This window comes from Coptis chinensis, chromosome 8 (assembly GCF_015680905.1).
Source record: "Coptis chinensis isolate HL-2020 chromosome 8, ASM1568090v1, whole genome shotgun sequence".
Taxonomy (NCBI): domain Eukaryota; kingdom Viridiplantae; phylum Streptophyta; class Magnoliopsida; order Ranunculales; family Ranunculaceae; genus Coptis; species Coptis chinensis.
In genome coordinates this window covers 18304142-18325453 of record NC_141463.1, presented here as the reverse complement: position 1 = coordinate 18325453, position 21312 = coordinate 18304142, and the positions used below count along the sequence as shown (strand labels likewise).

Here is a 21312-nt window from a genome sequence, read left to right as displayed (position 1 = left end):
CCTATCTCATTAATATTTGAATAAACAATAAGCGAACATATGGAATTCGGTCTATCAACTCCATCAGTGCACCAAATATATATGCCTATTGACGAATAATAATACCGACTAATATTAGAAAGCACTAATCGGGAAAGATAAATCCAACACAACCTATATATACTTCAATATAGCTAAAACAATCATATTTAATGGATATTGTGGCATATCTTGCATAAATTTTGATTCTACAAAACTGATATACACTTGTTTGTAACTTATATATTCTTGTCAAGAGATGTTAACAATATTCGACATATTATTTTATTAATGAATGATCTTAACTATTACCTAAAATGTTGCACACCATTTTGTTGGGCCAACAGTAATCTTGTGTTTTGGGTTCTCATAGCTTCGGTTCACCCGCTCCAGTAGGTAGGAGCAACCTACAATATCAATACCCAAACCAACATTTTAGATATAAAAATATGCAATATATATTACTCACGTTAAGCTATACGAAGTCGATAAATTAAAGGGTGCTATAAATTAAAAGCTCGTGCATATTCTCTTTCCTCACCATATCGCTCTATTTTCCAAACCGAGCAATATTAGGGACTCCTAAAAAAAGGAGGTGCTAATAATTAGAAACACCTCCCTGCATTTTTTTTTAATTCTCCTTCGTCTATTCTCAAATTATAATCACCTCCCCATCACATAGGGTTGTCAATGGGTTTCGATAACTCGATAACTGACCCAAATCAAACCAATAAAAAATGGTTTGGGTTTTGGTAATTTGGTTTACCTTCTACCGACTTGAAACCGAACCGATAAGATAAGATATTGGTTTGATTTCAGGTTTGTCCTCCATCGAACTGATATGAACCCGAACCGATAAGATGACATTTTAGTAATATTTATGACTAATTTTGTATATGTTTATCAATTGTGTGGTTGAAATTAATTGATGTTTATCAGTGGTTGAAATTAATTGATTTTATAGTTTTTGGTTCGGGGTCGGTTTGTAATATATCTTATCGGTTCGGTTCCGTTTTGAGTTCCTAACTTTCTTATCGGTTCGGGTTTGGATTTTTCAGAACCCGACCCAAATCGATCCATTGACAGCCCTATTACATGGAAATATTTCGCCCAATTTTGAAACTATAATATTATAACTAGTTTTCAAACCCGTCTTACGAATGGGTGTTGTTATATTAAATTATTATAAAAAATATTATAAATTATGTATAACTATGAGATATGAATATTATATTAATCACTCATCTGAATTTTATCCAACGTGAAATCCCAAGAAAAAACACACATTTGATAAAACTCTTAACTTGGTCTTCTTTTTGTTGTCTAATAATATAATTTTGATTGAAGTTGTGTGAAAATGTTCAATGAAGCGAATATGATATTGAAGCTACTTGAAAATCAAGGAATTCCCAAACATAAGAAAAAAAATATATAATAAACACCATTTTCAATGCAAAATTATACTTGTCGAGACATCCCCACTACATTATTTTTTTAGATTAGTTCAATGCATTTATATCAAGTTTCCGATATTCTGTTAATTATTATTTGAGTTAAGTTAAGTATAGTTGCATCCAGTTTAATTATTTTTTTAGGTTAGTTCAATGCATTTGCATCCAGTTGTCAATTTTTCGTTAACTATTCTTCGAGATTAGTTTAGTGCTGTTGCATCCAATTTTCGATTTCCCGTTAATTACTCTTTGAGGTTAGTTCAATGCATTTGCATCCAATTTGCGATTTCACATTTAATTATTATTTTTTGGTTAGTTCGATGTATTTGCATCCAATTTGCGATTTCCCGTTAATTATTCTTTGAGGTTAATTCGTTCGATGCAGTTGCATCTAGTTTATGATTTCCTGTTAATTATTCATTGAGATTAGTTCAGTGCATTTGCATCCAGTTTTCTATTTCCCGTTAACTACTCCTTGAGGTTAGTTTGCTGCATTTGCATCATGTTTCCAATTTCTTGTTAGTTATTTTTTGAGATTAGTTTAGTGCGGTTACATCCAGTTTCCAATTTTTCGTCAATTATTCTTTGAGGTTAGTTTAATGCATTTGCATCTAGTTTATGATTTTCCATTAAATATTTTTGATATATCATTATTCTTCGAGGTTAGTTCAGTGCAGTTGCATCCAGTTTATGATTATTCTAAGGTTACCGCTTTCCCGTTACTTATTCTTTAAGATTACTTTAATGCAGTTGTATCCAATTTCCGATTTTCCCATTAATTATTCATTGCTCATCAAGCATTTCAAAAGGTGATTGATTTGCATCAAAAGGTTTACGTTCATTGACTTCTACATATGATTCATCAGTAACTGGTGGATTCTGAGGTGCATCGAAGTATGTAAGCTTCCCATCAACGTGGTCCCGAAGCAATCAGTAATTGTATTCTCGCGTAGATTTAGGAAATCCTCCAATGCAAAATAATCATTTTCATTTGGTGTCCGATCCATTTGGAACTGTTTTAGGTAAATTGAACATTTTCTGGTCGTCGCAAATCCAAAGATGCCATCATTTTGACTGTGCCAATCAAAGCCTTTTGATCATCTTCAGAGGAGCCCTCTGTCGCAAAGGGTACCCCTTCTCCAGTAGCTGCAGCTCTTCCCAGGGATCCACCAAGAATGTTTTCTGTGTGTAACCTCTCCCATTCATACTTAGAAGTTGTTGCAGGTTAAGGATAATATTTATAAGAAATAATGAAAAGAAAATGCCCCACGTATCCACTACTTGGGATAGTGAACATATAAAATCTGCAAGACTTGATTCAAAGCACTTTCATTCAAATAAATATGAAAGAATGTGTTGTGGATTTACATTTTTTGTATCCTATGAATAAATAAACACATAATACTAATTTATTTAAGGCCAGGGGGCATGTGTTGAGCAGGTACTTCAAAATGGAAGTTGTACCCTTCTCGGACACTCCATATTTTAACTGAAAATGTTGTGTCTTTGGAGAAACACTGTCGTGTCTCAGCCATACCCGTGCAACACAGGGGGAAGGGACTAATAAAAAAGAAAAGGACTAAGGAAATTACCTACCCCAGTAACTGGGTTCATCAGGTCCTAGAGAATCTTTTGATAAATGGAACTCATCAAGACCATTAAGTATGCAAACCACACATCAGCCAGTTTGATGAGCTGCGACGAATAATATTACATTAAATGCGTGTAATATGATAAACACCGTGTAATATCCGGTGCTTTTGAGTGATCATTTTGCTCAACTAATACCTGGTTAATTTTCCATAAAGCTAGTTTCAATAGATACTTACCTAGTAAAAATATATGACAGCTTTCCTTTGTACATTGTCCCAAAGTTGTTTGCTCCAATGTTGTTTTCCAAGGAAAAGTTGGTAGTAGCAGCAGCAGGCTCAGGGGTGTGAATTCCTTTGCTTTATCAGTATGTTTCGAAGACGTTACGCTCATTCTTTAGAGTGTATTATGGTGGATGACCTGCATAATGAAGTGATAAAAAGGTTACTAATTGTCTGGGAACCATTACCATTGCCAAGATCATGTATGAAATGAGTAATTGAAACATGAGTGAGATCACGCACCAAGAAATTAGATAGGCAGATAGCCAAGCTTCAACATACTTTAAAATCTGATGTCTTAATGTACATTCTCGAAATTTAATTCAAATACCCAACAATAAACAATATATTCATGTACAGCTGTGGTGCAAGTGACATTGTTAAATTGTGCAACTTTGGTTATGCTTCAACCAAGAATTTTATGATAAATTCATGGATATGGCTTTGGCAAAACCTCATATTGTCAATGGTGTATTGCTATTATCCATTGAAACTATATTCTTGAATACAAATGAGAACAATAAGATTTTGTTTTAGTGCAATACAACTACACTAAATTTTTTGCATGGATGGTTCTTCAATTCTCCAGTTTGGTTGGTAACTCTTATCCACATGTTCTACTTAAGGGCACCTGCTAAATTGAAACTGATATAGTGTTGTTCAACTTTCCTCACAAAGCTAAAGATCGATATTATCAATGAAGAGAATTATTATTGCTCAGTTGCTTACAAATTGCTAATCTTCTCAGTACCTTCCCACAATGGCCTGATCCAATTTCAAATCATAATTGAAAAAATCTATAAACGATTGATGTAACTCAAAAAAGCCATACCTGACGAAGGGATTGCTAAAAGATTTCAAAGAGATTATGGAGAAGGAGCAACCGTGCAAAGACCCTTTTGGCTTTATGAGTTTTTTTTTCTCTCTCAACTGGAAAAAGTATAATGTGAATGAGGGAGAGAATCTAAAACGCCAAACCCTTCGTATTTTTTCCCTTTTGAATAGGGCTGGGGAATTGGAGTTGGCAGACCAATCCTTCATCACAATAAATAAAAAATGAGAATAAATCAAGTGGTTTGAAACTTTGAATAATAGGATACCTGGTTGCTAGTTGCCAAGAAACTTGTCGAGGATACTAAAAGAGGAGTCCCAAAGAAGGCAAAAGGTGGTGAATCATTTGATAAAACAATATTTGAAGATTTATTGTTGAATGAGAAGATGGAGTGATCATTCGGGAGAAAAGAGATTAATAGCATTTTTAGGGTTCTAAAAAATCCTTCCATTTCGATTTAGTTTTTTTTTCTCCGATTTTTTCGTAATCCCCCTGGCTGACGTGGACACCCTCGGAGAGCTCAAAAGGAGAATGCTATTTTTTTTTTTTTTTTTTTTTTTTTTTTTATAGATAAAAGGAAAACACTTCCAAAATTTTTAGGAAGGGCTTCCTACATAGTTTTCATCGACGCACAATTGAATCATAACATAGCAAATGGAAAATACATAGCAACAATAGCATACCAAAGTGGGGGGTAATACTCATCTAGTGGCTCATTTAGTGGGGGGTAATACTCATTAACCCAATAAAAAATACATAACATAGCAAATGGAAAATACATAACGTATCAAAGTAACTCGGACACAACAACTTCAGGACGGTCAGAACTTATCCTCCGACATTCAACACCTTGAGGATTCACCTAAATTTTTATAAACACCATTGGTCATCTACTCATCTATAAAACTCAATTCTGGAAGAAAGATACAAGACATCCGCATTGGATAATCACCGCGAAATATTGATTTTGGTTGTATAGAAAGCCACACTAATCCAAGAAGAACATTAGTAACCGCTAGTCCAATTGTCAACAAATCTGCCTCGATCGAGAACCGCCAGCATAGAAATAAACAAAGTGTGTTACAAAAATGAGAAATCTGGTTTAACATGTGATTATGTGGCCATAATGTAGTAATAAGATTTTGTAAGCAAGAGACATTGACATTTTTATAACTAATCGCCCATGGTCTTTGATTGTTCAAGTATATGCTTGTGCTACTTATTACTACCTGACCATTTACTCATGGCTAGTCACTAGTCCTCATCACGGTGCAATCAAGCCCAACTTATGCGATCAAATGTCAATATTATTAGTATATTCCTATTGCACAACAATGACATTATTGTTTGAAATGGTTTACCAAATGTGATCAAATGTAGTATTACTAATCTAGACAATGAAATGAAGCTAAAATGAAAGATTTAGTTATTCATCAAGGCCGCCGATAGGGGTAATGCCGAAACAAGTCGCGGTTAAAAAGAACGACTAAAAGTGAGAAACCACCAATGTATATAGGCAAGCTACTTAACAAGTGTCATCGTTTTTTAGTAACCCGATTAGCTATCCATTCTTTCTTGGGCTTTGGGTCTCAGAACTCTTCCTCGAAATCTTTGTGATAAAACCCCGGTACTTAAAATTTGTCGACGTGGACACCCTCAGAGATGAGGAAAAGGATCTATTATTATATATATATATATATATATATATATATATATATATATATATATATATATATATATATATATATATATAATAGCAAGTTTCAAGTTTTCGGATTTAAAGTACAAAACTCCAAGTCGAAATTGAACTCTAATACATAATGTTGTTCCATGTTTTTAATTCAATCATTTATGATTCAATTGGCTTTTCGCTATTTCATTTGTAAACCCTAACAATTTATTGGAACAAAACTAAAGCGGTAATGACTAAACGACAAAATCTACAACTAATCATTTGAAAAGAAAGAGAATAAGGGGATGCATACATGATATGAGTGCATAACATGGACGTCAACACATGTTTTGGAATACCCAATCCAGTAACAAAATCCTAATAAAATACCTAACCAAGCATACCCCCCAACCAAGCATACCCATTTTTATGCAATTACCAAGCCCACACTAAGATAAATAATATCTCAGATAATATGATACACTATCTTGTGTTGTAAACTAGGGATCAATATACTAAGCAAGTTCAGTCACATATATATGAACTTAGATCGATTTGGTAATTTGTAAGATGTCGCACCTATTGTCCAAGAGTGCATGGAGCTTAATGAATAGGTCTTCTTCATCTTCAGCGAAGTTTCCGCGTTTAAGGTCCGGCCTTAAATAATTTATCCATCTCAAACTACAACTTTTATGGCATCGACATAACCGTGACCAAGACAATATATGAACAACAAATTAAATTAAGACTAAATGAGTAAATGTACTACTATCCCTAAATAATTAAACTATATAATTTTAATCACAGAGACAAATAGTTAAGAGCGAAACAATGGATGTTTTTTTTTCGATCTATTTAAATTGATACTCGATGAGTTGCTCAGACCAAGCTCCTTCTTCCTCCATCTCCAAACATCTCATGAAAAATTCATTTTCTTTGAGGAACTTATGATTTTCGAATGGGGAAAAATAAACAAAACAAAAACTCTATTAGAGTTTCTCTTACCAAGTTCGAAGAGCAGTTGAGGATCAGTCCCGCACCGGCAGATCCTTCTTTATAAATGATTATGAAGAGAATCTCTAGGGTTATTGTTTTTAATTTTAGTCGGGGTTTGTTTTTTTTTGTTTTTTGGGAATAATCGTGGGTTTTTGAGGCGGGTTTACATCTATCACAGTTTTTGGCCTGTATTCTATATTAGAAGTTTTCGAAAAATCGGGAAAAAAAAACCACGAATTCTCGCCTCAATATAGAGAAAAAACTCCAAATGAGCAAAACCAGAAAAAAAAAAAATTCTTAATTCTCGCCTCCATTCTTCAAAACCAAAACTTCTCCGTTAACAACAAAACCGAAAAATCAACATTAACAGAACCGCCACCAACCGCTGGTTACTAGCCAAATACTTGATCAAATTTAGGTGCGTATCCAAAACGTGGCTTGGTTTACTAAAGTTCGATCCTCATTTCATAAACTTACATCTCCACCGTTCAATCTAATCCAACAACTCTAGCATTTTACTTGGTGCCAAATACTATGGCACTGTAGACTTCTAATTTTTACCACGCAGATGAATGTTACGCTGATAGCAAAGCAATAGAATTGGATTTTCCAGTGTCCATGGTGTCCACTGGAAACTGCCTTTCTGTTGGTGTTTGCAATGGCTTGGTGTGCTTACTCCAACGTTTACGTATGGAATCCCCTAACAAAAGACCACATTACCATCCCACGTCCACCTCACTACCAAATTAGCCATATCCAGGACAGGATGGATGATACCAAACCTACTTCGGTTGGGATTCCCTCAATAGAGGATATTGAAGGGGTGAATATTGGCGGATAGTTGAGAAACCATCAGAAGAAGTTGAGGTATGGAGACCAACTGTCCAAATTATCTTTTTAGCACTTTATTATCTGTTTCCAGGCCATATACAATCGTTGTAATTATGTGGGATTACCAACTATGATATCAGGTTTACTATGGAGCTGATTTGGAAACTGGGATCTTTGGGAGTGGATTCCCTAAAGCTTCTTGCTTGGTGAATAAATGTGACTTGGATCGGTATGTTACGTCGGGATGGAACTTGCAGGGATCTTTACTTTCTCTTGAAAGAGAAGATATTTTCTTATCTCTGGATTGATTCTTATAAAAGGTGGTGTTTTTTCTGTTGACTGTACGTTTGCATATGTAAAAGTGAATTCTCTTTGGAAACCCCCAATTACAACAAAAATAAGGCACCCCTGATGTTCTAGGCAGTTCGAACAAGTAAGCATTTTTTTTATAAGCTTCAATTTCGAGAAGGTTATCTTCAATTTCAGTTTCAATTTGCATGTGGCTGTTTTACATGAACTGATTGTGTTTGGAATCAGCAATGGCATAAAGGGTTTGAGCTCTTTTGCCTGAATACACAGTCTGTGTTGCACAATATTTTGCAACCCAAGGTATAATTCCGAATTTTGAGTGATTTCTCTGATGGGTTGAGTTCAATTGTAATTCAGTTGGTTGTTTACTATGTTTGTTCAGTGGTTGATTGTTGATATGTCTCCAAAGTGATATTTTCAAATTTAGAATTACACGAAGATGTATGTCTTTTGTAATATTTACCTTATTTTAATATTGCACATTAAGTATCTTATGCGTCAAGATTCCAAGTTTTGCCAATTCCATAGAGACATCTAAGTCCATCTTAGCACTCATATATCTCCAAAGTATTATTTTCTTATGAAGCGAATGCTGCATGCTTTCTTTATGTACTCACTTGCTCAATTATCTTCAGTAGTAGGAATGCTTATCTATCTAACCAATCATAGACATTGTATTTGTTATTTTTTTCCACCCCCCTTTTTTAAATATGTTATTTCAATGCATTTGTTTTTATGTATCATTTTGAAAAAGTTAGATCAAACAAAAGTATCAACTGAGTGTCAGAAGTAAAAGAGGATTTTAGTTAAACATCATGCAGAGCTATTAACTCGGCAATGGCCTTCTGCTCCTTGATACTCTGATTTTGTGCGCAACAGCATCTCAATATATTTGCTGAGATTCTCATAAATGATTGAACTTTCTTAGTGTCATAGGTAGATATGTACTGTATCAAATGATTGAACGTTTGATTTTTGCTATCTCAATATGGGTTAGAGCATTTAAAATGAGCAATTTATGCGCTCTGATTTTGTGCGCAACAACACCTCAATATATTTGCTGAGATTCCCATAAATGATTGAACTTTCTTAGTGTCTTAGGTAAATATGTACTGTATCAAATGATTGAATGTTTGGTTTTTGCTGTTTCTTTTTGTAGCCTTTTTCCATTGTTTCTTTTTCTTGATACAAGGCCCATGTACTGAGCCAATTGTTCTTGATTTTTTGTATATATATATATATATATATATATCGCTTCTTAGGCGGACGTCCGTTCTGGACTTAACAAAAAAGTGAAATTTCATTTAATATAACGAAGGGTTTCAAACATTTTTCTCTATATATCTCAATTAATGAAAAAAAAAATCTATATATCATATCTCCAAACATAACGCGTTCTCCCTTCGTCTTCTCTTTCTCTCTCAAATGCGGTTCGTCTTTTTCTCCATTTCTACTAGCAAAAGCAATGAACTCTCTCCCCCCCGAGAAAGCAAAAAAAGATGACTCTCTCCCCTTCCCCAAAACAAAAGCAACGTGACTATTATTGAATTGGTTTTGAGTATTGCTTACTTGGATTTTTGCGCGTGCACTCAATTTGAGGTTTGTGGAATTGTGGTTTTATTGCAACAATTCTATTTCAATGAATTCTTTTGTCCATTTGACCATTTCATGCCTTTTGTATTGATAGAGGCATGATTTTCTTAAAAGTCTCAGCGGTCGATTCGACCATTTATTTTGCAAGTATTCAACATGGGCATTATTTAGTAGTGATTTCGGGCGAGCACCCTCTTTTGAACATCATCTACTCGTAACATCATCGGCGTTACTCTCGACAAATCTTGGACAAATGAACTTAATTTACCTTGGTTTCAATTTCCTACTTCTCAAACAAATTGGTGGTGCTTTGGTGGAGGAGTCGACATGCATGATTTTTGGTAAAGCCATTAGCCTTTTCTTCAACATATTGGTGCCAATCGTATATATTATCCAAGACTATAAAGCAACTCTACTCTGCGCCTATCCTAAGAAGAGAACGTTGAAGAAAGAAAGAATAGAAAAATTGAAGAAAGAAAAATTGAAAAACCATGGCAATACGAGATATGGGCAGGTTTCACTTTCATTTGCGGCAATGACTAAGGTCAAGCTTTGCGGCTTCTCTTGGGGCTTCATTAGTCCGGTAATGCGGTGGCTCAGTCCGGTTCATTCTTTGATTCAAGAAACTCTTCCCTCTTGGTTTCCATCCGTGCATGGGCCGAGAGCAGGATGGAGGATATGGAGGGATGGGTGCAATCTTTGGGGGATGCGACTTGCATACTTTGCGTTATGTGTGGAACGCTTTTGCTCGAAGTGGATTCGTATCATCGGGTTCAAAGCGGCGCCTAAAGTCATTGGTGCGACTTTGAATTCATGGCTAGTGCACTTGATGGGAATATTTCACTCGGTTGTGATTGGGCAACTTGGCGTGCATATGTATTTTTGTGAGCTTCATGGTGGGGTGTACACCGGTGTGGTGGTCGAAGTGGATATGGATGTATTAAAAACAAAATTAGGAAGAAGTGGAATTGGAGCAATGGAGCGGCCGCCGAACCGATTATCTCAGAACGAGTAATATACCCGACATATAACAATTTTGGAGTGATCTAACACCATAGTTGTACATTACTTTCGGATGTCGAGGTTGCCGCTTGTAAGCATTTTAAAACACTATGCTAGTTTAGTTTTTGTAGAACCATCGAATATGTACAATTGTAAGTAATGGGAAATGGGTTTTGAATTTTTCAAGTGGATGAAAGCATATTTTTTTCATTTTTTTTTTCAGATGTAGAAGTTCTGTTTGTACCTCAAGAAAAAAACGACACCGAAAGAGAACCAACATGTTCCTGGATGAATTTGAGGAGTATTCGAGAGGAAATTGAGTCAAAGATAAAGAGTTGATATGGTGGGGTGGAACTTCTTTGGAAATCACAAGAGCATATCTCCAACTTTTTGTTCTTTAATTTTCAGGCCTAGACAAAAATTTATTTGGATGTTTTCCTCATTTCCCTCATAATATGGTTATCAAATCTGTTTGGAACAATTATCTATGAGACATCATCTATATCCCCACCGAAGGTATACTTGGGTTTTCATTTATGCAAATTAGGCAAGATTGAATGCAAAAATAAAATGGACTAACTGGACCACCTTGTGGCAAACCGACAACCGATATAGAATTGGCTTTTGTATGTAAAATCACCTCATTTTGTCTTTTTCAAAACAGATTATGAGACTCTAAGAACCCAATTGTACAAAAATGACATCAAATTGGAAAACCCGATAAAATTCAAACAAAGATAAATTTTCCCGTCTTTCACATAGTGATAAAGATGAGCTTATACTTTTTCCTGTTTTACACAAGGTGCCAATTAATACAATTGCTCTTCCAAAAGTGTAACTAGTTACAAACTTTTCTAACATCAATAAAGATGAAGCTTTTATATAAAAAACAAAACAAAAAAAAAAAAAACATGAAATAAGAAATGCATCGCCAATCCGCTATCTTTTGATTTGGGGAGCCGGGTGCTAGCTTTCTTGGAAGGAAATTCTTGTTCGGTTACTAAACATCCATTATAATCGCTATAGTTGTCTTTTTAAACTTTTATTTTCAGAAACTCTTGATAATCAACTCTTGATCATTAATATCTTTAGTATTTCGACTAATTTTACAAGACACCACAATGTCCGACATATGAAAGGACCAATTCGATCTTCCTAGATAATAGAGAACCCAGAAATTACAAAGAAAATATAAATGTATCCACTTCAGTAGGTGTGTGTTTAGGGGCCTAATAAGGATTAATGAGAGCAAATGAAACTAAGTGTAGGTCCTCGGCCGGTTAGTTAGCCCCGAAGTTTAAAACTCAAAAATGCGTGATAAGCGCCCATCGCCATTGCCATTATGACACTATCGCCACTGTTTCATCCATTTGTGGTTCATCCATTGAAGAGCAATCTCGCATTTCTTGCAGCCTTGTATGTGGGATTTGTTGCCACATTTCTTTGTCGATGGTGAAGTAATCGTCTTGTGCAAGACACCGGAAGGTGATGAAAGTTGTTGTTTGGGGACTAGTATCCCCGCTCCCTTCCCAATCATCATCATCGATTAAGAGCCCCCGCTCATGAAGTTCCCGCTATCGTTAAACAAACCCAAATCAGATTGTAACAAGAACCCTAGCCACTAGACCGGACAAACAAAACAAACCCAAATCAGATTAAAGGCGTAAGAAACCAAAGCAAATTTATCAAAGAAATGCAACCGGATAATGAATCTAACAACCCCATGGAAAGATTTGAATGGAATGAGAACAACAAAAAAAATGCCATTTTATTAAACATAGATAACCACAGTAACGAGTGAATCCAAAACCTCATGGAAAGATCCGACCATAATAAGAACAAATCTGTTTGATAAGCATATAAAACAGTTAAAAAGCAAGAAAAAAAGAGCAAACCCAAATCTAATCATGACAAAACAAGAAACCCCATTTTTAATTAGTCAAACATAAGTATATATTAAATCCAAAACCCATAAAAAGTTTCCAAAATGAGAACAACAAAACCACATGAAAAATATTAATTGAAAATGGTCCGAGAACAACATGATTCATATTCATCTTCTATATATTCTACTAAACAATTTTTTGAATAGGAAATTGGTTGGGACTTCATCGAGAAGGTAAGTGTTCCTCTCTTTATCGACTTTTGAAACTCCCCGCATGGAGAACAAATATTTTCGCATTACAAATTAGGTCGTTATTGTTCTAGGATCTTTGACCAAATTATTACGGTATAACGCCTTTACGTGTCGGACTCTAAGTTCAAGTACAAGAAGATAACCACTAATTCCAAATCGTGCCAAGAACTTGGGGATTTAAATGTAACAACTAGCTAGGCCATTAAACGACAAAAAGAGTGTAAATTTAATTCAATTGAAAACATTGGCGATAACGGTTATTCCATCATATCCATTTAACACAATCAAGCTACAAGTGTTCTTAATTATGAGGACAAAATCTAGCAGGAATCACATGTATCCACAACTATCTATAATAAGAAAAGACCATGAAAGCAATTTGAATTACTTTCAATCAAAAGCATGCCTTAGGAGTCGGATAAACTAAGGCCACCATAACCCAATCAACCTAATCAAAAGAAAGCTCTCCATCTACATTGGACTTGCGCTTACCCCTCTCGCCAAGACAAAGAAAATAAGAAAAGATTTCTCTATCAATTAATAGCATTATAACAACCGATTGACTACAACAATTGATCGAAGACTAAAGCGAGATGAATCAACAAATAAATGAGAAATTTAGATTGACTTAATTAATCAACTCAATTATATAATGTCAAGTAATCAAGATCGATATATAAATATTTCATTTCAATATCCCATATAAAACCATATTCAAAACCAAGCATTTTTCAGGCAATCGGACTAACAATTAAAGATACAACATAACCCCATTCATCCTATTATCGAGAAAAAAAAACTTCAATACATCTAAATCAAGTGCACATGCAAGAAAAATCATAATTTGGATACATAACTAAAAGAGAAATCGAAATAAATGTAACTCCATTAGTTTTAAAATCATATATTACCAATGCATGTTTTTCCCCGACAAAGATGCATCTTTGCATACTAGTAGATTGAGAGTAAAGTTGAGAAAGAGAATTTGCAAGAGTTCAATGTTTCCATCTCTTCAAAGAAAAGAAAGATCATTTCTTCATTTACTATCCATAGCTTTTTTCAAACTTTATTTGTTCTTTCTATAAGTACTTTGTGATTTGTGAAGTTGAATAACATGAAGAGAAGAAGAAGAAGACATGGTTATTAACGCTTTTGTAGAAAAAAAACACTAGATTTGAAGGGGTTTGTTGTTATTGGACAAATGGCAAATTTGGCTAGGTGGATTGAAACTAATATGAGTATGTTACTAAGAAAATGTAATTATTCTTTTGTTGGGATTTGATGTTGAAACTGAAATTCGATTCTTTTCTACTTTCTGCCAACTTTGTCCGTGGAAAAAAAGAAGTTGGAGAGAGAATAGGAAAGAGGGAGCGAGTGAGAGAGTTTTGAGAAAACCCTTCGCGAGATTATATTTTGAAATTTCGGTTTTTAACTAAAGTCCGTAAACGGACGTCCGTCTAAGAGCAGGGCTGTATATATATATATATATATATAGCTGAAAAAATATATTAAAAAAAAAAGAAAAAGAAAAAAAAGTAATCAAATTCTTTGAGAATGGAAGTCAGGCACTTAGTCTAATAAGATCAATCGAAAATATCTATTTATGTATATATTATTGCTCTTCAATTCGCTAAGTTGTCTATAACGTAAAGAGTCACCCTAAAGAATAGAAACAACTTCTCTCCCCAATTCAACGTGAATACAAGAACTCATCTCTCCCCATTTCATCTGCATCTTGCTTTCCCTCACCATTAAGATGATCCATCATCAATTTATTCAACTTATGATTTTCTTTCTCTTCTATAAATTTTCTCCCCATTACAAATATGGTTTTGTCAAATGGTTAGATACTCAAGTGTGGACACAACATGATTATGGAAAGAACCAACATTGGTATTGATACTTTTAAGGTAGCTATAATCTGCTTTTCTTTTTAGCATTTTCTCCCATTAGACATTTAATTTTGTTAATGGCCGGTTTGAGCCAGACTGAACCGTCCATAGTATTGATTGTTCCAATTGTGTTTTCTGTTTTGAAATTTCAGAAGAATACATTATGGGTTGCCACAACCAGGGCCGAAAATATCGGTCGAAAATATCGATTTTTCGTCGATATTTATCGTTTTTCAGCCTACCAACTTCGAAACATTCGAAATATCGGCTCCGAAAATTAAATTAATTTTAAACCGATATATATCGTTTGACTTGGTTGGACAATTTGACTTTTGACCGATTTTGTTGACTGTTGACCAATATATCCCGATATATATCGTTATATATCGGCGATATTTCTAATATATCCCGATTTTTCAATTTTTTTGAATATTATCACCAAAATGGGTAAAAACGATATATCGATCCGATTTTTCAATTTTTCCGATATATATTGGTTTTGGGAGGGTCCAAAATATCTTCAAATCCCGAAACTTTCGGCATTGGCCACAACGTAGAATATCTTGGAGCGAAAAGTTACAACTTAGGTATTAGATAGTTTTCAATCAATGGATTTGGGTTTCGATTTCCATTCTTCAATTTTCATAGGTTTCATTTTATATTCTTTGTATTTCCATTTTTTGTTTTCCTAGTGGTTTAACGTATCAGTGTTTTGATTATATTCCAAATTAATACAATGCCACAGTAGCCACTACCTTCTTTAAAATTACATGTGCTCATAAATTTTGATTATTTTTGAATAAGTTGAAGTGTCATCTGTTATGTTAAGATCTGAAGTTACATGTTTGATTAATTTTTCCACAAGGTTGCCATATTCGAACTTAGTTTGACTGTATTATGATTCAATTGAATTGTGATGCCATATTTGGTTTGCACTGCTGTATTTATTTAGAAATTGTTCATTTTATGATTAATTTTGATCAATAACAGGTAAATCATTACAAGGCTACTATGTCGAGATTCTAGATTGTCATGTTCTCTATTTTGTACAAGGTTAGTCCAACAAGTAAGTCTGTGATTTTTATCCTTTAAATGGTAAGTCAATTTTATTCAATGATGGTCTTCTAAACTAATCCTTTAATTTAGAGTAACTAGAAGGTCGTCATGTACAAGGTTACATGGATGTGCATCATTGCGGGATGCTAGCGCTGATTGGATTTGTGGATGTTATTGTCACGTATGATTTTTAAGGTCTAAGGTAATCTATTCCACTACCTTTATATGCATCAACTGCAAATTGGGTTTTGATCTTACATGCAAAGTAATCATCCACCATAAAAGTGTTTTCTTTATTTATTGCAAAGGGTTGGGTTTTTTTAGATGATTAATTAGATTGTGTTGTTGGCCACCAGCCAACCCTTTAATTGCATGTCGTAGAACAAACTTAATTAATTATTTGATTAATCATGTTATGACTCTTGAACTAGGGTTGTACTTTTACGAGTATTAAGAATTTGATAATGGGCGCGTTTAGAATGTCTAAATAGCTTGATTAGAGTTTCCACATCAGTTTTGGCTTATGTAAAAATCAGGGAAAAGAATTAACACTCATGACAAAAGTAGAAGCAGAGCATATGAAAAATGAGTCCCAAACAATAAAAACCCAATCATCTCCTGGCCACCAAACCTATATATAGAGCCACATGTAAAACCCTAAACCAACTCTTATTTCCCTTCTCTACCGTGACAATTAACCTTCTTCTTTATGTCAGGTATGCTTCTCCTATTCTCTTTCTATTTGTTTTGCTTCTTTTAATTTTGTATTGTATTCTTAATTATTTGGTTATATACATTCTTATAATTTCTTAAGATGTATAGCTTCAGGAACTCTTTATGCCAATGAAGCCTTCAAGTTGATTTCCATTATGTTACCCCATGAAAGCACTGCAAGTACCGAAAAATTCAGTTTTTATTAAATAATTGTGTTTTTGTTTCACATTTTGTTATGTTTTTTTTTTGTTTTTTAGTGATATGTTGGTGTAAAAACTGGTGGTATCCAAATTCAATCAACATGCATTTTACACTATTTCTTGCGTTCATTGATATGAAAGTAGAGCTTAAAGTACCATAAATACATGTTGCAAAGACAAAGTCAAATGTACCAACAAAGGCTAATAATACTTTGGTTCCATGGGAAATATGGAAGCGAGTCAAGCGACATAAGAAAGAGATCATGTTTTTTTAACCATATTTAATATTACATATTTCAGCCCATATGGCCATACCTGCTTTTGGTTTACTTATTCTTACTTTTATTTTTTGAAGCGGTAGCACTTTCTGTTGATGATATTATTATATTGCATGGGATCCCTATTGCATACTGCCCCATTGCTACAGGTACTAACTTATGTTCGTAGCTAATGTTTTGTTGAATGACATATTTAAATTGTTGATAGCTAAATCGGTTTCTTCCCCTTATATTAAATAGTTTTTGGTAAACCTCGTGTGTAGAATACCCTACATATTGTAAATCTCACTTTTCTCTTCTTCTGTAATAAAAATGTATTCAACTACAATAAAAGTTCACGCACATCTCTCCAACAAAATTCTTTCTCAATTGAAAACAACCATATTTCCTGCTAATTGGAAGTCATTTTTACCAATATTAATGTTGATTCTCTCTTTCCACAGTTGAGTTGCTGTATGAAGCGGCACTTAATTCTTAAGTTGCTACTATGAAGCGGCACCTGTTGTTGTTGCAGGATGAAGGAGCAGGTTTGATATTTATCATCTTCTTTAGTTTTTTTTATTACCTATGACTTTTGAGGGCTAAGATAATCGATTCCACTACCTTTATATACGAGTTTAAGGTAATCTATTCCACTGCTGTATATGCGTTAATACAAGTTGGGCTTTCAGCATACATATAGAATATTCATCCACCGGAATAGTGTTTTATTTTTGGCAATGAATTGGCCAGGTTCGTTGACACGATTAATAAGATTGTGCCATTGGTCACGTACTACCCAACCCTTTTATTGCACATCGTGGAACAAACGTAATTATTCATTTGATTAATCATTCAATGACTCTTAAACTTAGGGTGTACGTAATATATAGAGCTACTCCATGTCGTCTCACATGGAATGTATGAATTGTATATTCATATTCTATTCAAAATTGCTTAAGCACTCATCATTCATAAATAAAAAGAGATCATTCATAAATAAAAAGAGACCTCAGTATCCATAATTAGTCATTCTAAGGTTTTTTTGTAGTTTAAGAGAGTTCAAGATTGATCATAACATATTGATGAGAAGTATGGGGAAGCAGAGTCTTGTGTTTGGAAAAAAAAATAATTAATTTAAATTAAAACTGATGTGAACCAGGAGAAGAAACAAGCTTATTATGCGGTTAACAGGATTTCTTATGCGGTTAACAGTTATTTTCCAACTTCATATTGCTCTTTTAGTTATGTTGCTGAATAATTGGTCATACCTACTTTGTATTTGTTCCAGTTAGGCTTAGCAATAAACTACTTTATAGATAATTTTAGACAGCTTTTGATGGATAAACAAGCCAGGTAAAGTGTAGGAACTATATGATGTGCCTAGAGGGTAAAGGGAAATACTTGTTAAGATTTGGTAGTTGATTTACAACTAGAGTGCTCTAAATCAGAGTGGAATACTGTCTTCTAGACAGGTCTATCATTGGAGCGTGCAGAGTAGCACATAGCCAAACATTTGATTACATTTTGAAAACAAACCAGCAGAAATTAGTTAAAAGCTTCGTTACATGGACTTGCCATATTTTAAAAATAATCTGTCGGATGCATATCCACATGTCCGTGTCAGACACGTCACGGACACATATTGTATGTGATATACCTCAGTTTTTTATTTTTCGATGTGTCAGACACTTCGGATACTGACGCACGTGTTCGTGTCAATGTAACCTAAGGAGTTTAGCTCTGACTCCATTTTTTCCAATGGGCAATGAGATGCCTTCGTAACATGTAAGACATTAAATTTATTATGCATTAAAATGTCATCTCATCAAAACCATTCAATAGGTTTGATGTACATGTTGTTGTACCAATTTATAGTTCAAAAATTTTCAACTACTGAAATGTCAGAGTTGCATGCCTTTCAGGAAGGCTGCGACAGTATCAACGGATAACATCCCAACTAAGTTGACACTCTGTCTGCCAACTTGGTAATGGATTGAAGATTGAACAGTGGTGTGATATATCTGGGAAACTAAGTTTTTGCCCTCAAGTTAGACCTGCAAAAGGTTTGTGACAAAATTGAATGGCCTTTTCTCAAGGAGTTATTGGTCAGATTTGATTTTCATGAGGATTGGATTAAGAAAGTATTATTTATGTGTGAGAAACCCTTCCTATTCCATGTTTCTGAATGGCTCTCCTCCTGGTTTCTTTCACCCTTCTCGGGGACTGAGATAAGGAGTCCTTTCTTGTTTATCCTCTGTGGTGAGGTTCTGTCTCAATCTATCCAAGTTACAAGAACACGGACAAATTCATGGAGTAAAATTTTCTAGATACACTCATTTTGGGAAAAAGAAATATTGAGGAAACAAAGTTTTACATAGATATCTTGATAAATATTCTGCAGCATCAGGGCAGACCATCAACAGAGTCAAGTCACAACTCCTGCATCATAAGAAGCTTCCAAAAGGGTTTGAGAAGAATTCCTACCACAGCTCCAAAGGCTCCATGCACTTTTATTTTTCATACATGGTTAATACCTCCTGTGTTCTGTGGTAGAAATAAGAAGGAACGCTACCAACCTTTACTGCAGAAATTTAATAATAAACTAGCTAGTTGGAATACTGCGCTATTGTCCAAGAAAGGAGGCTCATTGGCTCAATCAATTCAGTGCTAATGTACTATGTGCTTTACAAACTCATACTCTCTTGTATTCTACTTCCAATGAATATTGTAGATGAAATAGACGGAGTCAGAAGGTTTTTTGTGGGAACATGAAGAAGGAAGAAATAAGCTACAGGGGGTCTTGGTATCAAAGGCTTACCAACTCAGAATCTTGCTCTTCTTGATATGATGGCATGTTAACTGAACCTTAACCACACAGATGAGAGATAATATATTTTCATAGAGGGAAATCGCAAGACATGGAAATTTATGTGCTGTCCAAGGATTTTGTTAACTCTGGGGGAGGTGGACAGTTGGTAATGGTATTAATTTTCGAGGTTGGAAACACAATCGGATTCCTGACAGTCCTATTTATCGGCTGTTTATTGACAAGCCTCCAGGGTGTATATTTGAAAGAGTTACTGACTTTAATGATCCAGTTAAAAACGGTGGAATGTTGAAGTTTGCCAGATGCACTGGTAGATGAATTATCTATCAGGGAAAACCAGATTCAACCTTTTGGTGGGTACAAAAGGATGGGGTCTATACAGGGAAAAGCTCCTACAATTTAATGGTAAGATGGTGTGATCCCAACCTGAAAAGAGAACAAATTTCATCAGAATATGGAAAATAAATCTGCCTTATAAGGCAAGATTTTTCCTGTGGTAACTATCACAAGGTCTTATTCCTACTGAAGATCTGCTTGCCAGCAGAGATTTTCAAGCTAATCCCACTTGCTCTTTATGTCAGATTGAAGATGAATCTTTATTACATTTGTTCTTAAAATGCACTTTTGCTATAGCAATCTGCCTTTTTCTTGCATTGGCTACTACTGTTGCTTATTATGAGACAGTGCATGGAAGACTGGCTTAGCGACATGTGGAAGTGCCTGAGGAAGACTGACGACCCAGAATTTTGGATATCTACTTTAGGTGCAGGTCTCTGGAATATCTTGAATGCAAGGAATAGCTCGATATCACACAAAGTTACAGGAAGCTAAAGCTGGTGCGGATGCCGTTGCAAATTTTGCTGCCTTACAAGCTGCAGCATGGGACTGGAACTCGCCACTTAAATATCATGGATGACATGAATGAAAACTTTAGAACCTAGCTACCTTCTTTTACCTTTGTATGGAATACCATCCCACCTCCTTTCTTAGGCAGGATACAAGACCAAACTAAACACTAGTAGTTTGGTCTGCCCAGATATTGGTGAGACCAAATTAAACACTGATGGTGCTGTTTATGCAAATGTTAGTGGCTATGGCGGTACAGGCGTACAGCTGAAGACCATGATGAAAAAGTGCTTTTTACCTTTAGTTGTAATAGCTCTATTTGGTCTGTCCTCTTGCAGGAGTTGAAGGCTATGGAAGCAGGCTTAGAAGGGTGTCTCAAAGTATGATGAATGCTTATGTTTACTCTGACTCAACTCTGGCAGTACAGATAGTGGCTAGGTTGGTCAAACTGCCTTGGTCTTTCCTAAATATTGTTTTTTCTGTTAGGACTAAGGTTACAAAGCTAGCGGAGTGTAGTTTCAGTGACTGTTACACAGGGAAACAAATTGTGCTGCTGACTACCTGGTAAGCTCAATGTTAAGTACTTTGGCTTCTACTTCATACCGCCTTTAGATGGTACTTTAGACAACATTGTAACTGAGGATGCTCAGGGGTTATAATTTGCTTGAAGAAAAAAGAATGATAATCTCTAAAAGAAATGTATGCTACATGACAAATATTGAGATAATGGAACGTCTGTATCAAAACAAAGGGAAGTTTATGGTAATATGTATGTACAAGTTACATTTTCTTTGATTTGCAGCCA

At 34.8% G+C, this 21312-nt stretch overlaps 1 long non-coding RNA gene across 7 annotated transcripts; it reads left to right on the top strand.

Annotated features, from left to right (window-relative positions):
* The first annotated feature begins 6691 nt into the window (after positions 1–6691).
* Positions 6692–21302, top strand: LOC147480326 (uncharacterized). 7 transcript variants are annotated; one of them, XR_015204478.1, is made up of 8 exons: positions 6692–7707; positions 7812–8104; positions 8209–8280; positions 15595–15670; positions 15751–15862; positions 16930–17001; positions 17296–18619; positions 18757–21302. It is a non-coding gene; the product is annotated as an uncharacterized LOC147480326 (long non-coding RNA). The 7 variants fall into 7 exon arrangements; XR_015204481.1 differs by having other exon boundaries at positions 6700–7707; positions 17296–17379; positions 18761–21302; XR_015204476.1 differs by having other exon boundaries at positions 6702–7707; positions 17296–17379.
* The last annotated feature ends 10 nt before the right edge of the window (positions 21303–21312 follow it).